This window comes from Haliaeetus albicilla, chromosome 27 (assembly GCF_947461875.1).
Source record: "Haliaeetus albicilla chromosome 27, bHalAlb1.1, whole genome shotgun sequence".
Taxonomy (NCBI): Eukaryota; Metazoa; Chordata; class Aves; order Accipitriformes; family Accipitridae; genus Haliaeetus; species Haliaeetus albicilla.
Window position 1 is genome coordinate 22,433,782 of NC_091509.1, and position 15,257 is coordinate 22,449,038.

Genomic DNA, 15,257 nt, shown 5'->3' on the forward strand with positions numbered 1-15,257 from the left:
GCCCCCCCGCGAGACGGGGCGAGGCTTCGCCCCGCCGGACCCCCCCCGGTCCGGCCCCGCTCCGCGCCCGCGGACCGCCGCCGTGGAGGGTGACCCGGCAGCCGCGGGCCCCGCTGCGCGTCCCCCCCCGTCGGGTGGAAACAACAAATCCCCCCAAAGAAAACCTGCGGCGGGCTCATTTCTAATGCTGTTTAGAGGGGGGGAGGCTTTTATTTACGATTCCCAGAAGCACTTTAACGATTACAAATGAATGATCGAAGCGCAAGCCGCCGCTGAACGTTTCACTTCGGCGTTTCAATGAGTAACAGACATCAAACCGGAGAACCGGGTCTCGCCCTCCTCCCCCGCGAGGGAACGACCCCGCCGGTTCAGCCTTTTAATTGCAGGTGGCCGGGAAGCCGCAGCGCTCCCTCGCTGCCTGTTTTGCCGATCAGCCCTCCGGATTCTTCCCCAATCAAACGTCCGTTAATAATAAATGCCCTTGTGCCATTCCATTATATTGTGGGTTCTGAAAATTTAAAATAAGGGTGATGCAATATTAATCGCCTCCCGTCGTACATAAAAGGGGCAGAAGGCAGCTCAGGCGGCATCCTTCCCCCGCCGCCCTGTCGGACACTCGCCGGCGCTCTCCGCCGCACGGCTCCCGGTGCCGCTGGGCGCGGGGGGCTTCGGGCGGCCGGTTTCGCACAAACAACCCAGGTAAGGGGCGTTTTTCTCTCCCCCACCGCCGACTGCCCCGAGGGTCGCGGTCCCGGACGGCCGCTCCGCGCTCCTCCGCCCGGACCCGGCGGCCGTCGGGGCTCCAGGCGGGCGGGAGTGTCCGGCCCGACGGGGCGGGGGCGGGAGCGGGGCTGGGGTCCGGCGGTGCCCGGCGCGGTGCCGCGCGGTGCCGCTCTCTCGGCCGCCCGGCAGCGCGGACCGCCGGGACCCGATCCCCCCCCGCCGCGGACGGGAGGCAGCAGCCCCGCACGGGAAGGAGAGATCCCGCCCAGGCACCGCAGGCTGATGCCGTTGCCCAAGCCTTCTTTTTGTCTGCCGGCACGGAGCAGAAATGACTTAAAGGTCCGAAAGCGGTCCTCGGATGGGATTGCTATCCTCCCCGGCTTGCGCTAAAACTAGCTGCAGCCTCGCCTAACCGAGCCTGAGCCTCACTTAGCCCGTTTACAAGGAGAACCTCGCAGCTGTGGTGGCCGAATCTTCTTGCCTATTCACTTCTGAAAGGGACGTCGGACTGTGCTTGTTCTTGGGACGGCAAAGGTGTCACTGCAATTTTACTTTTTGTGGCTGTTCTGGTTTTGCCTAGATCTGCTACGTTTTTGTGACAATTCTGCATTTGTCCCTTTTGCATCGGTCCAGAGAATAGCTTAACGATGTAAAACAAGTCCTAAATGAACTTTCCCAAACTTGCAGTTACTCTCCCAGAAATGAGCTCCTGCGTGCTCCTTCCCCCCCTCAGATATGCTGACCAGGGAGATCTGAAGCCCCTGGTCCTTCTTGCTTGCCCTCCTTTATTCCTGGTTCCTCCCTGCACAAAGGCAGCGCTGCAGAGGCACTCTTCGCCCAGATTTCACTCTTTGCAAATTCCGGGTTTATTTTCGCTCTGCACGTGCAGGTTTGTGCCTTGCTCTGCCCAGATACCACATACCGGACCTGATCACTTCATTTGCAGTTTCACTTCAGAGGTCAGGTATGTGCTGTTTTAATCATTGTTGGTGCCTTAGTCTTTCCCTGGGTTTGGCTCCCAAAGCTCTGGTGCCAGGTAAATACACTGTGATACAGGAAACTTGTCTGATCTTCCCGGAGCTGGGGATTAAGTTCCTTCGACTTCAGTGGGAATAGTTCGGAACCAGTATTTATTGCTGAGGAGGCACAAAGAAGCAGCCTACATTTTCTTCTTGGTCTAACTTAAGTAGTGCCCTGAAGCCAGAAGGCAATGCCAAGGGGTGGGGGAAGGAAGGCAGAGGAGTCAGGCCCGGGTGTGCATCGCTTTTCTCCAGTCTCACCTTTTTCTCCCTGCTGCTGTGAGCATGATCATCTCTGGCTTCTCAGCCACCCCACATCCCTGCAAAGCCAAGGCACAGGCAGTTTTGGCTGCCATTGGGAACTGCAAAGAGAGTTTTACTGGTGGCTGCTGCTCTTAAACGGTAAGGTTTGCATTTCCGATCCTGGGACTCAGTGCCCTGGGATACGGACGATGCGTTATGCACATGAGGCACCGCTCACTTTTTGGTACCCCTTGTGCTGTTAAAAGGCTTCATGGGAAGCTGCGTCCTGCCAAGCTGCCAAACAAATCCGGTGAGGAGCATCAGCAGGAGAAGCCTGGTGGAGGACTGCAGCCCTTCATGGGCAGCCTGCCTGGCCTCCATCCTGCCTGGCCTCCATCACCTCCTCACACCAGGGCCTCCACCCCTGCCTCGGGGCAAGGGGCTGCCTGCCGTGCCCGGCAGCCCGGATGGAGACCAGTGCTGGCCCTGGGTCTGCCGGCTGCGGTCAGGCTGGGCAAGGGGCTGTGCCGGGGTCACCCTCACCCTCTCAGGGTACCAGTTTTGTACCAGCTGCCACCAAAACGCAAATCCCCACTCCCTCGTGCCCTGCTGCTCTCTCCAGGTGCGTGAGGATCAGGACTCTCAGCTCTCTCGGAGTGCTGGGGCTCCTTGTCCCGGTCAGCAGGTCTCTGGGACCTACCCTGGGACACTTAATTCCTCAACAGCCCCCCTCCTCAACCCACCTCCCACAGGTAAGGTGGAAAAAGCAGGCCAAACTTGCTGAGAAACGAATTCCCTTTTTGTGACAGCCCAGCTAAAGGGGAAAGTGAAACCTGCTGAACTGGGAGATGGGCAGGGAAATGCCCAGTAAAGCCCGTATGTATGAGACAAAGGTTCAGCAGGCAAACCCCTGTCTATGGTTTCTGAACCACCAAGAATTGATTTATTATTTTTTTCTCCATTCCATGTTTGTTCCTTAATATCCTGCTCTCTGTCTCCCGGGGACTGCGCACGAGAGATGAAAGCATAGAAAACCAAACAAGCCATTGGCGGTGCTCACTCAATTGATTTTTACACAAAATTTGCCTTCATGCACGAAGGATGGAAAAATGATCCCATTAATAATGAATAACAAAAACAAATGCAGGGAGGAAATCAATAGAAGCACATCTGATATCACAGGAGCTGGGGCGGGGGGGAGCCCCCGGATGTATAAAAGCACACGTGGGAGGGGAGGGTGGAAAGGGGGGTGAGGGACGCAAGGGCCTTGGGATGGGGCACGCGGGGACAGCCGGCACTGGTGGGTCTGGGGCTGTGGGGTCGGGAGGGTTAGGGTGGGGGGGGTGCAGGGGAGGTGCGGGGGGGGTTGGGGTGTGCAGGAGCGAGGCAGCAGCCTTGCTGCCACGGTGCAGATGTGAACGGTTGATGGCCTGGCAGGAGTGTGTGTGCATGCGTGTGCACATGCATGCGTGTGTGCATGCATGCATCTGCCCGTCCGGGCAGGGTTTGGCCACCAGTGTCCCGTGGGAGTTGCAGGGCCCCGCTGAGGGTCCCAGCTCCTGGCTGCTCCTACAAACTGGGGTGCAGAGCAGCTCACGCACTCAGAGTGGCACCAGGAGCTGGTCAAAGGAGGCAGCCGCTGGCAAGTGGAGCGCAAGCTGGAGCTGGGGCCATGTTTATTTCCCAGAGAAAACTGGTGATTTTCAGCTGCAAAAATCCTAACTTCCAGTCTCTTCTTCCTCCACACTTTCCCCCTTCCAAGGTTTCACTCCTCCCGAGCTTGCAAGGAGGAGGTTTGCCCTCCCTGTGAGATACGTCCAGTTTGGGATGAAAAACGTTTCCTAGGAATGCAGTTTCTGCTGGAGCTGATCTGTGCCGAGACCCAGCCTTTGCTCCAGGCCCCTGCGCTTGGGGCTGTGGTCCACGTGGCTGGAGTGAGGATTAGCACCTGCACCCCAGAGGTGTGGGACGCCAGGGTGAGGTACTGCCACGGCACTGGGGCCAGAGGACTGGGAGTCCCAGCACCCCGGGCAGCCCAGCCCAGCCCAAGTAAGCCCGGCTCAGCAAGGGAGCAGCGGTCAGAGCAGCCCCAGGACAGTCACCTGCCTTCGAGCAGGGCTTCCAGGGCGAGCAGGGCACCCGAGAAGGGAGCTCTGGCTGGGCAGCCTGGCAGGTCCCCAGCAGCCCGTACCACTGCCAGCCCATCGCCACTCAAACGAGCCCGGCCCTCAGCCCAGTGCAGAGATGGGACTGTGCCCTCCGTCACCCACCGGTTCAACTGGACCAGCCCGGGGATGCTAAGAGCATGTGGCCATAGGCTTCAGGTGGGCATTCACAGCAACAGGAGCTCTGTGGAGACTCACTGATTCAAGAGAAAATGCCGCTTTACACCAACACAAAGCAGAAGGAATTCATTCCAGTTGTACAGCTTCGCTAGTTATTTTCAGAACAGAGTGTTTTAAAGCAATTAGCAAATTTGTCTTTAATGACACTAGTTGTGCTTTGCAGTTTGCCTGGAAATGTTAGATACAAATTTAGTCCATCATCAAGACATGGTTTAGACTTTGTCACTTTAAGCAAATTTAGACCTATATATGGAGACACGCGTCACAACATTTTCAGTAGAATTTTATATGGAGGAGCAAAACAATACACAGAGGAAAATGAAATGCTTTGACTGTTTTTAAATCCAAAGAGAATTAAAAATGTACAATAATGATACATAAATCTGTATCAGCTATTGTAAAATAGTACTGAAATGTGGTAAATGTCTTCAACCTGCCTGGTGAAAATGAAGCTCCTAAATGCACAGTGTAAAGTAGAGGTGGTCTCAAAACTGCTGAACCCCCACATCCACCTCTCAGGCAGCGGAGTTTGTGGGTGCTCAGGGTCGGCTCGGTGCCTAACACTTGTCTTCACTGTATGTGGCTTGAGAAGGCCAGTGCTGGGGTCAGAGCATGCTGTCAAAACGGAACAGGCTGCGTGGAAAATGACCTTTTGGCTCACCTGCAGATTTGCTGCCTTTTCTGTCAGGGGCTTGCTGAGCATTCATTAAATGTTTCTGGGACATAAATGTAATAGTAATAAGTTCAGGAATAAGTAACAGTTATCTAGTGCCCTGTTGTGTCACATCAAGATGAGCGAGGGTCTCCACAAGCCTTACGTGTAGAGGGAAATACCAAGTTGCTGGATGCCGAGAGCTGAAGGGTCTGGATTTGTGCTGGGCAGCAATGGGGCTGCGCCTGGGACACCTGGGCTCTGACCCCCCCATCAGGGTTACTTCTTTCCTCAGTGCCTTTAGTCCATGCCTGCGAGGCTTAAAGCATTACGTGTTTTCATTCCCTCCTGGTGCGCAAGGGGAACCAGGAACCGACTGCCTGCACCAGCCATGTCACCCAGCCCTTGATGGTAGCTGCCTGGGGAGCTCATGGGGGGGGGGGGGGGGGGGGCAGCCCTGCCAGCGCCCAGGCACATCCAGCACTGCGCTGCTGCTGGGACCAGACAGCCCCCGCACCGCCTCCTACCCTGCCTGGTTCGCAGTGGCAGAGCCTGGTCCTGACGTGGGTTATTTATAAACGTTTGAAGAGCGCGTTATCTCTCCATTTACTCACTGTCAGAACAGAAAAGCTGGGAGGGAAACCAAGCCATCATCCACCAAACGAGCAAAGCATTTGGGCAGTGCAAGGGAACTAAATAATCCAGGTCCTGTTTAAAAGTGTGGTGTTGTGTAATTTCAGTGGAACCATCTTGGTTTGACTCCCTACATTCTCACACTTGAAGGAGATGCTCCCACCAGGCAGGTGAGCCGAGCTTCTCTTTCCAGGACAGAAAGAAGCAGGGAGCAGGTGGGGAGGTTAATCACACTGTCAGCATTTGCTTGCTTTTTAAACTTGCATGAGTTTGGAGATCAAAATGGAGAGGAGATGTAGGGCAGATGGATTTGCAGGGAAACCTTTGATTTTTCTCCTCCTGAGGCTGGTGTGTCTAAGGCATGCCTTCTGCGAGTTTACCGGGGCCCTTATTTACACAGGGTGAGCCCTGCCACTGGATCCTGAAAGCACTGGGGAGGTTGCTGCAGGGAGGACTGTGGTACGGGGGACAAATCCTCCCCCCGGGTGCCCCTCTGGCAGGGGCTGAGAGGCAGCACCCTGGGCTGCCTGGGGCAGAAGCACGCTCCAGGGCTGCTGCTGCTTGGCTCTGTTAAGAGCTGCCCCAGGGCCCCAGCAGCCCCAAACCGGGTGGATGTGACCAGGGGTATGACAGCAGGGGCCACCTCGGAGGGACCGCCGTCACCATCACCCTCTGAGCTGCCTTTGCCTGTGCAAGCGAGAGTTAGCATCCTCCTAAACAGACCGCTGCCGAACTGTGTGCACAAAAAATAAGGTGCTGCCCAGGCGAACAGACCCGTTGTCCAGCACCACTGCGCTGGTCCCGCCCGGACAGCGTGGGAAGCTGTCGTGTGATGCTCTGCACCCACAGGAGGGCTCGGGGGGAGCTGGGTCTGGTGCCACTGGAAGTGATGCTCCTTGGTCTCCCCTGGCACAGACCCCTTGGCCTTGCAGCAAGGGGTCCCACCACCTTCGTGTTTGCATCTTGAAGTCGCTTCCGAACAGCAGCTGGAGCCGTTCTTCAGGCTGGGGAAAGGCGGGAGAGGGCCAACATGGGAAGCGCAACACCCACTCCCCAGGGCTCCCTGCAGCACACGGCCAGAGAGGCACATGGATCCTGCGGAGGCTCTGGTGTATTTGGGCTTGCCTTGTGTTACCAGTTCTGGGAAGAAGAGACAAGGAAGTATCGCAGCTGATCATGCTCTTCAGATGTGCAGCGAGTGGGGCCACGTGCAGGAGCTGCAGTATTTATGGCACGCAGAGAACATCCTTTTCATCTCCCGCATTTGAAATCCTCCTCCAGAGCTACCTGTGGGACAGTGCTGCACAGAGCACGCCCAAATACACTGTATAATTCACACAACAAAAAACACATAAAAGGATGTTAGGCCTAGAAGACAAACCCACTAAAAAATCAGGAAATTATTTGGGGAGAAGGATTAAGTTTTCAAGACCTCTGCAGGATGCATAGCTATGGAAGCTTCAGCTGAGGACGCCATGGTCACCTGTTGGTTGCCAGACCCTAAAGTATTTTTGCAAGTCACCTGGCAGGTCTCTCCTTTGCCTGCAGTGTACCTACAGCTCACCGCAAGCCAGCCACGACCAGATGGGCTCCGCCAGAGCAGTCCGGAGCTTGCACCAATGCACCCCCGGGCCAGAGCCCGAGCCCTGCATCTGCCACAGTCAGCGCTGGCTCCTGCGGGACACACCAGCGCCTGCCAGGAGGACCCTGCACACCACAGCCCAGCACAAAGATGGCCAGCTCGTTTCTCACACAAGCCCCGTGCCGGTGGGGTGCCAGCCGTGCTGCCCCAAGCCCGGGGGCTGAGCTGGCCCCTGAGCTCGCCAGCCCGCTGCCCCGCACCGCTCCAACGGAGCCTGGCGCTTACATGTTCCTTCAGCAGCTCTGTGAGCAAGAACAAAACATGTCAAGGATCTGAGTCAGAGATGATACTTAAAGTTTGATATCGCAGTTGTTTCAGAATACGTCTGTTTTTCCCCAAATGCCAAAACAGATTAGTCTACAACCGTTACCACATTATGGCCTGAGTGCAGTTTTCTGCCTATAAAAAAAAAGCAAAACGCAGAGATCCTCCTTTAAGTAATGTAGTGAGAACATATAAAAGCATCTGAACTTCTGTTTATTCGTCGGTTGGTTTTATGGTCTGCGACTCCCCAGCCGGCTGATGGCCGTGGCTTTGGGGACTCACAAAGGGACAAGCAGCACGCAGGCACTTTTTTTGCAGCACGTGTCCAGTCTGCTCCAGCCGTGGCTGAAACGTGCCTCGTTGCCTGCAGGGAGGATCTCCTTCTGTCACCAGCACAGCAACTGCATCTGGCCTGCTGCCGTCTCTCCACACTTCATCGCGCCATGTACTGCCCATTCCTCCAAGGCTGGCCTCTCCTCCCGAAGCTTTGTGTTCCCATGGAACAGAGGAACGAGTGTGTGGGTCTCCCTGGGGTAGCAACAGGATGGGAGGTTTAGGGACGGTGAATTTGGGTAGGCGACAAAGATAGGCTCTCTTGGATCTCTTTGCTGGAAGAGGAACCTCAGAGACAGTTGCAAATGGGATGGAGCTGGAGGGGGAGCTGGGGCACAGCTCTAAGGGGAGCACTGGGGGGGTGTTTTGACCAAGTACTGAAGCCCACAGGGTTGAAATGCCTCACAACTCAAAATAACTCTAAAGACAGAAGGAAATATTTAGGAAAAAAATTGATATTTCTTTAAATGCTGGACTTTATGATTCTATGGGGTCAGTCCAGGCCAAAGCTGTTTGGAGGAGCAGAGTGGCAGCAATGCGCACAGCCCCTGCCCCCCTGCAAATGGGGCACGTGAGCCAGTCATGTAGTATTAGCGGCTCCATGTTGCAGTCAGGTTGGATGCCACGTGCAGGCACGTTAACATGGAAAACACATTAGCCCCCACCAAGGAAACCTGAGCAAATTGGCCACGAGACGTGGTGTCCTGGGATTTAACATCGATGCCATTCCCTGGGATGCCATGGCGGAGCTGAGGTGCAGCCCGAGGAGCGGGTTTGCTCCAATTCACCGCAGTCCCAGGCAGCCAAAAGAACAACGGATTGGGAGCACTCCTCTCGAACGGCATAGATCCCGTCACCCTGCTGCAGCCCCCCCACGTCCCTGCGCTTTAGCCCCTGAGTGGGGGCTGCCATGGGTGGCTGCGCGTGCCATGGCCGCTGCAGCTCCCACCCCACTGCGGCTCCCACCCCGCTGCCTCCACCAGCCTCGTCCCCCTCCGGGAGCAGCCCCACGGACACTGACACCCTCCCATACGGCTGAATGAGCGGGAGAGCACGTCTGCCCTGTCCCTCAGCAGACAGCTTCTATCCTAAAACCGCCTCATTAAATATTAACCCCAGAGACAAGAGCATTTCTGGTCTCTCAGGGAAAGAGGCACATTTTCAGTGCTCCGCGGAGGATCTCCTTTCCCTGGTACCCCGTCACGCGTACTCAGACGAGGCTGGCACGCGGCTGCCCCAGCCCACGTCTCCCACCGGACCGGGAAGGGACACGGAGCCGTCACCGGGCTGTCCCCTTAGCTGACCCTGCAGCGATTCCCAACGGCTGCCCTGAGCCTGCTCCCCTGGGCCGACGCTGGTGCGGGGCTTTGTGGGGGCACTTCTGGGGTCGGGCAGCTCTGCCAAATTGCGTCTGCACCATGCGCCCTGCGCCTTTTGTCCTGCACCATGGGCCCTGTGCTCTGAGGAGGGAACTGAGACAGCCCGGAGGAGAAGCCCCTGACAGCGTGGGCTGGGGACGGGACCCAGGGACGAGCAGAAGTCGTGGTCAGGAGCTGGAGGAGAAAAGCCTCGCGTGAGCGGAGAAGCACACAGGGCATCTCCACGTCCGCCTAAACCCCCCACCTGTGCCAGCCAGGAGCCCGGGTCTGTGCCCCAGCACGGGGACTAAGCTGCTCGGCGGCAGGGGCTACATTCGGCTTTGCCGGGGGGACGCGCCGGGGGCTGAGCCCCTCCTGCCGCCTCCCGGGGCATCGCCTGATGGCAGCCCGTCCCCGGGACGGCGTGGGTCCTGCACGACTGCGGCAGTGGGAGCAGCGGCGGAGGAAACGGGAGAGCAGCAGCACCTAGGCACATCAATAATTCATAAAATGCCAGCAGCAACAAAGGAGAGAGGGACCAGAAGCAGGAGAACAGAATATCGCAGAGCTTTTTAATGGTCTTTTTCTATTAGTGTCAGCTCTGTGGCTGGTTTCAGGCAGGAGACATTTCCCTGGACACCCCCAGAATTTTGGGACAGGGGCCGAGCGCGCCCTCCTTGACTAGGGCCTGCTCCCCAGCCCCGCGGCGGTGTCCGACAGCAGCCACAGGTCTTCAATGCTTTCAGAAGGACCCGCAGGGTGGGATGGCATGGCCCGGGCACGGTCCCTCCTGGCCGAGGAGCTGCAAGAGACGATCGTGCTGCAAAGAGCAAGCAGAGAGGCTGGGCTTGGCTTTGTTGGCTATGCTCCATCTATAACTTCCAAAGGAGCCCGAGTTTGAGCGAGACCCTCTGCTCTGGCTGACTCCGGCCACCTCCACGGACCTCACACCTGTCTCTGCAGCCTTCGCTGCAGCTGAACCCTGTAGCCCCCTTCCCTTCTGTCGGGGGAAATCTACAGACTCCCCACATACAGGAAAAACAGGATTGTTTTTCCTTTAAATACAGGGAAAGCATTAGGCCAGATCAGGGAGCTCTGTGCCTGGGGTCTGTGTGCGCCCTGCCATGCCGCAGCTGACGAGACGGATGGGGATGCGCCCTGTTAAAGTTTAACAACGCCCAGACCCATCTGCTCCCCCACAACGCCTGGCCGGTGCCTCACCGCGGCTGTCAGCTGGAGGGATGCGATGAGCACGTGCTGCACATGGGGCAGGGGGTGGCCAGCCCCACGATTTCAGCCCCCAAATCCACCTCTGGAGCCCTACCATGGAGTTACCGAAGGGTTTAAATAACATTATCCCCTTTCAGGGCTGCAGAAACGGAGGGGTGGGTGGTGAGCGGTGCGGTGCAGCATGGTGGGTACCACCACTGCAGCATGCACGCCGAGGGGCTGGACTCCCCATCGCGGGCTCCTCAGGCTTCCTTCGGACCACTCCTTCCTCTGCGTTCCCAAGGTATAGTTTCCAAAACTAGTTATTATTTAAACCTCACAGAAAAGCACAACCATAAATTCTTTTTTCTGCCCTTAGTTTAATAGCCTAGCAGCCAGAAAATATAAGAGGATTGTTCTACAAATAGGTTCGCTGTGAAATGCAATTAGCCAGAGTGAAGCCAATTACCATTTTAATCATTGCTATCCTGCATAAAAAAATACACCAGGAGAAAAAAATGGATATATTACCAAAACAGTGAGGACTGGATCCCAATCAGAACCACAGTCCAAGACCTTTCTGTTTATCTCACCCTCCACAGCAAGTGTTCGCTGTGCCCGTGGGGGAGCCCCCATTAAGCCCCCCAGGGCTGCAGGGGACGGGCTCGGACAGAGGTGGGGTGCGGATGGCTGCTGCCTTCTGCCTCCCTCGTGAATGTGCACGCCTCCCAGCCCTGCTAGCCCAGCCGACCCTGAACTGGAAAACAGCGTCTAGTTTGCCGACGGTGCTGGCCAAGGGCCATGCTGCTGCTGTCTCGCCCATGACTTTGCAAGAGCTGCTCTTTTTGGGGATAAGCATCTTCAAGGGACGCCCAGACCCAGCACGCAGCATTCCCCCTCGCCAAAGCCGTGTTGTGCTATTGCTAACGGACTGCTGGCAGTCGGGTCGAGCTGGAGTCAGGCTGATCCCTGGGCCAGGTCCCTGTAGGGACCTTCCCCCCTTGGGGACCTGCCCCGGGGCCCCGAGCACTGGTGAAATGCAAGGCCGAGCGGGGAGCTGGGAAAGCGAATGCTGTCTTCGCCCACACCGCACCGGCAGGATCCTCCCCAGCTCTGCTGCCCGGTGCCAGCTCGGGGCTGCTGCCCTCCGACATGGGACCTGGGGGTCTCCCTGGCAGATGCTGGCACTGCAGCAGCCGAGAGGCCCTGCAGACAGCCCAGGGCAAAATTTTTAATTCGGCATCACGCTTCAACCTGAAACCTGAAAAAAATTAAAAAAGAATGACAAGATGTCAGCATCTCCAAGCCTGCACAACCGAACGGCTAATCACAGCTCCACGGACTGGGAGCAACGCTCGGCAGCGTTGCGGGATGCCTGCCCTCGCGGGAGCCCACTGTGGCTCGAGGGCTGTGACACTGCCAGAGGAAACCAAAGTGCTGAAAATCAGCTCATGTCACATAGCTGCAATGAGAAAGAAAAAGGCTGCTCATTTGGGAACTTGGGCAGATTTGAGGCGGAGTATCCAAACCAGAAAATTTCAAGCATCCTTCCTGTATGCTTGGCAGACAAGTTGGACCACGTAAGAAACAGCCCTTTAAAAATTAGAGAGATCTAAACACTTGAAAAGGTATACAGTTCAAAAATCTCCACGGAGAACGCTCTTTCTCCAGCAGCAGCAGCAGCTCTGTGCTGTTATGTGGCAGAGCGGAGCCAGCAGCTTCCGAGCCGCCCCAGAGCAACAAGCCCGGGGGCGGATCGGTGAGAGGGAGAGGGGAACCCAGGCTGCTGCGGGCATGCTGGCTGCAGGCTTTTCTGAAAAACTGTCTGGATACCCAGCTTGCCTAAAAGACATTACATTTGCACTACCACGTCAGCAGATCCAGGACCACTGCAGTCGGTTTAGGTTTGGGTTTCCCCTGGGGGGATCTATTCCCCAACCAAGCACTCGCCACAGCCCTGTTCCCCCAAGGACCATGGCCATCGGTGCCTTCCCAGCCTGGAGAGCAGCACTGAGGCTTTCTGAGGAGATGAATGAGCTAGTACTGCCAAGGTCCTGGTCTGCAGCAGCCTTGGTGTCGACCTGAGCCTGTCCAGGGGCTGTGGCTCATCGGTCCCCTCTCATATCTGCACTCCTGGAGCCTACTCTGCTGGTTAGTTAGTGAGGGTGTCCCTGCACACAGCAAATTGCTTTATTAGAATTTAGATTTTTAATGAAATCAAGGGGAAGTACATATTAAAGGCAATAACTTGTACTATTTCCAAAGGCCACATCCTGCTGATCAGGTAGCTACCATAAAATTTGTCAAAATGACTCACATTTTGCAGCTCACAATTAATTGCTCTTGAAAGAGCCGCAGTCCGAGAATTACTGGCTGAAGTGTTTTGAGAAAATAAAGGGGAGCAGGAAGGGGGGCCACGGCACAGCAGCACGGGGCTCTGCGTGGAACAGGGCCAGCTCTCTGAACATGGGAAAGGGCCTTGCAGATGCTCCTATCTGCCAGCCTGTAATTAATAAATTATTGAGATATTCCTGGAAAAAGCAGATGAAAAGGGGGATGAAAGACACTAGTGGAAGACAGACAGCCCCACTGTTTGGGAAGGATCTAAGCTATCGCGTCCAAAAACCGTTTCAATCTCCTGCTGTCAGAAAGCGCTGATCACTCGCGGCGCTGGCGAGGGGGGACGCGGGGTGCGGACTGTCAACTCCATCTCCTCTCCCCTCACAGAGTGGAGACAGGCTCTTTGCATCTCGCCATCCGGGCACAGCCAGCTGAGGTTATCCCCAGCTCCTTCCCGCAGCTCCTCGGAGGGGCCGAGGCAATGGGGAGGACCCTCGGCCCCCTGAGCTGCTGCCAGCTGGGTTCGGGGCCAGGGCGGGCTGCGGACACACTGGGATGGAGCAGGGCACGCAGGCACCCGGGGAGCCCCAGCCACCTGCCAAGCTGTCAAAAATCCTCACAGCAGCAGCGACTTCAAGCAAAACACATGAATAAAGAAACCGAGCAGCAAAATCAAAGTATGTAAGAATCTCTTTAGCACAGCACCACCAAAAGGTCCCTCAGTAATTCCAATTATTTTTATTACTTAAGAAAAGACAGCTCTTTTTTTTACAGAAAGAAAGGAATGGGAAAAGTGGGATCACAAAAGCAGTTAGAGATGGAAAGACCCGATGGCTCAGCGAGGCTCCCGGCATCCTCCCCGCAGCGGGGGGGGGGGGGGGGCGATGTCCCCTGGCACACGAAATGCGGCCTTGCAAGGGGGAAAGATCTGCTTCCCTGTCATTCTGGGCTTTTTTCTTTTGAAATGTGTAATTCAGCAGCAGGAGGCTCTTCAACAGAGTATTTTATATCTCACTATGTCTGAAACATAATGTCAGCGCCACAGCTGAGCTCCCAGTTCCTGCAGCAGGTTATTGCACGCTTTACCCATAAATTTAGAGTTTCAGCAGTCCGCAGCTGACAAGTCAGGGCTGGCAAGTGTTTCACAGGAGTAACTGTTCTCCCACGTGTTGAGTGTTTCAGTTACACAGGCCATAAAATAAACACAGGACCAGGAGTCTGAACTGACAGTGCGTTTCCTTTGCTGACTGCACGATTTCTCATGTACCTTACTCGGATGTAACGAGCTCCCCGGGCAGTCCCGAGGGCCACGTCTCAGGGGACCCTGCCGGTGCTGCCTCCCTGTGAGGGCTGCGGACCTGGCCCTGCTGCGGCCACCTCCCCGGGGGTCCTCTCCCACCCCCGTGGGGCTCCCCATCTCCCCATCCCAGCGGGAACCCACTGGAGTCCCGTGGTAACCACGGTGCAGCATGAACTCCCCTGTTTCCCAGCCCACAGGGCTCCGCTGCAGCAGGGACTAGCCACGCACTTCACGCCTCTCTTGCTCCATCCCAGCCCGCCCGCGGGCACCGCAGCCCTTCGCCCTCCGCAGCCACGTTCCCCCGGCATTTGCCCATGGCTTGGGTTGCCACAACCTGCGTCTCAGCCCCCTCGGCCGGCTGCCGGTGGCCCAGGCCAGCCGTCCCCAGGCTGGGGTCTCGCCGCCCCGGGCAGCACTCCGTGGAGGTGTGGGTTTTCCGGGAGGCTCTGGGCCCACAGCAGGGCCCCCAGGCATGGTCTATCGGCCTCCGGCAGACCCCGCTGCCTTCCCCCGGCTCCGCACAGGCCGGTGGGCTTTTCGCTACACGTGCTGCCGCGGGCCCTGACGGTAAACCGAACTCCGGCGGGAGAAATAAGCTGCCCTCGCCCAACCGAGGCTCTGCTGGTCTAACTGCCTCTACAAGGAGCTTCTGCCAGCGCAGCCGCGCCTTGCATCAGGACCTTTGCCAGCAGTTGCGTCCAGCGGGGACTGCGGGGCGGAGGCCCGCCCGTATGAGCCCGGGCCGGGGCTACCGGGGGCCAGGGCAGCCCGCGAGGGCCCCGCGCCGCGCCCGGCAGACCGCGCCCCCCAGCGGCCGCACGGCGCTGGGGCAAGGCCCGCGACAGCTTCCCATTGGCCGGCCTTTCCCCCCGCCCTCCCGACCCCAGCACCGCCCGCTCATTGGCTGCTGCCCGGTAATTTTGTTTCACAGGGAAGCTGCCCCACCCCTGTGCCCCGCCATTGGCTGCTGCTGGAGCTCCGCCCTCGTGACGTCAGGGCTTTTCTGGATGGGAGCGCCCCAGCCTGTGATTGGTGGACGGGGTTCCGCCCGCTGATTGGATGTAGCAGCCGTCTTTTTTTTTTTTTTCTACGGCCTCTTCCGTCTTACGTGAGGTCAGTTCCGGTTCCCTCCCCGGGTCACGCCCCACGTGACCCGTGCCGCAAGCGGCGCGGGACGCCCGCGCGCAGCCAATCCC

At 57.3% G+C, this 15,257-nt stretch overlaps 1 protein-coding gene and 1 long non-coding RNA gene across 2 annotated transcripts in view; one reads left to right on the top strand and one right to left on the bottom strand.

Annotated features, from left to right (window-relative positions):
• LARS1 (leucyl-tRNA synthetase 1) overlaps nt 1–15,257 on the bottom strand; it is a 349,414-nt gene that overhangs the window by 79,407 nt on the left and 254,750 nt on the right. The gene's annotated exons all lie outside the window — the stretch shown is intronic.
• On the top strand, nt 59–8,962 carry LOC138682402 (uncharacterized). The gene is made up of 3 exons (XR_011322505.1): nt 59–699; nt 1,613–1,687; nt 3,748–8,962. It is a non-coding gene; the product is annotated as an uncharacterized lncRNA (long non-coding RNA).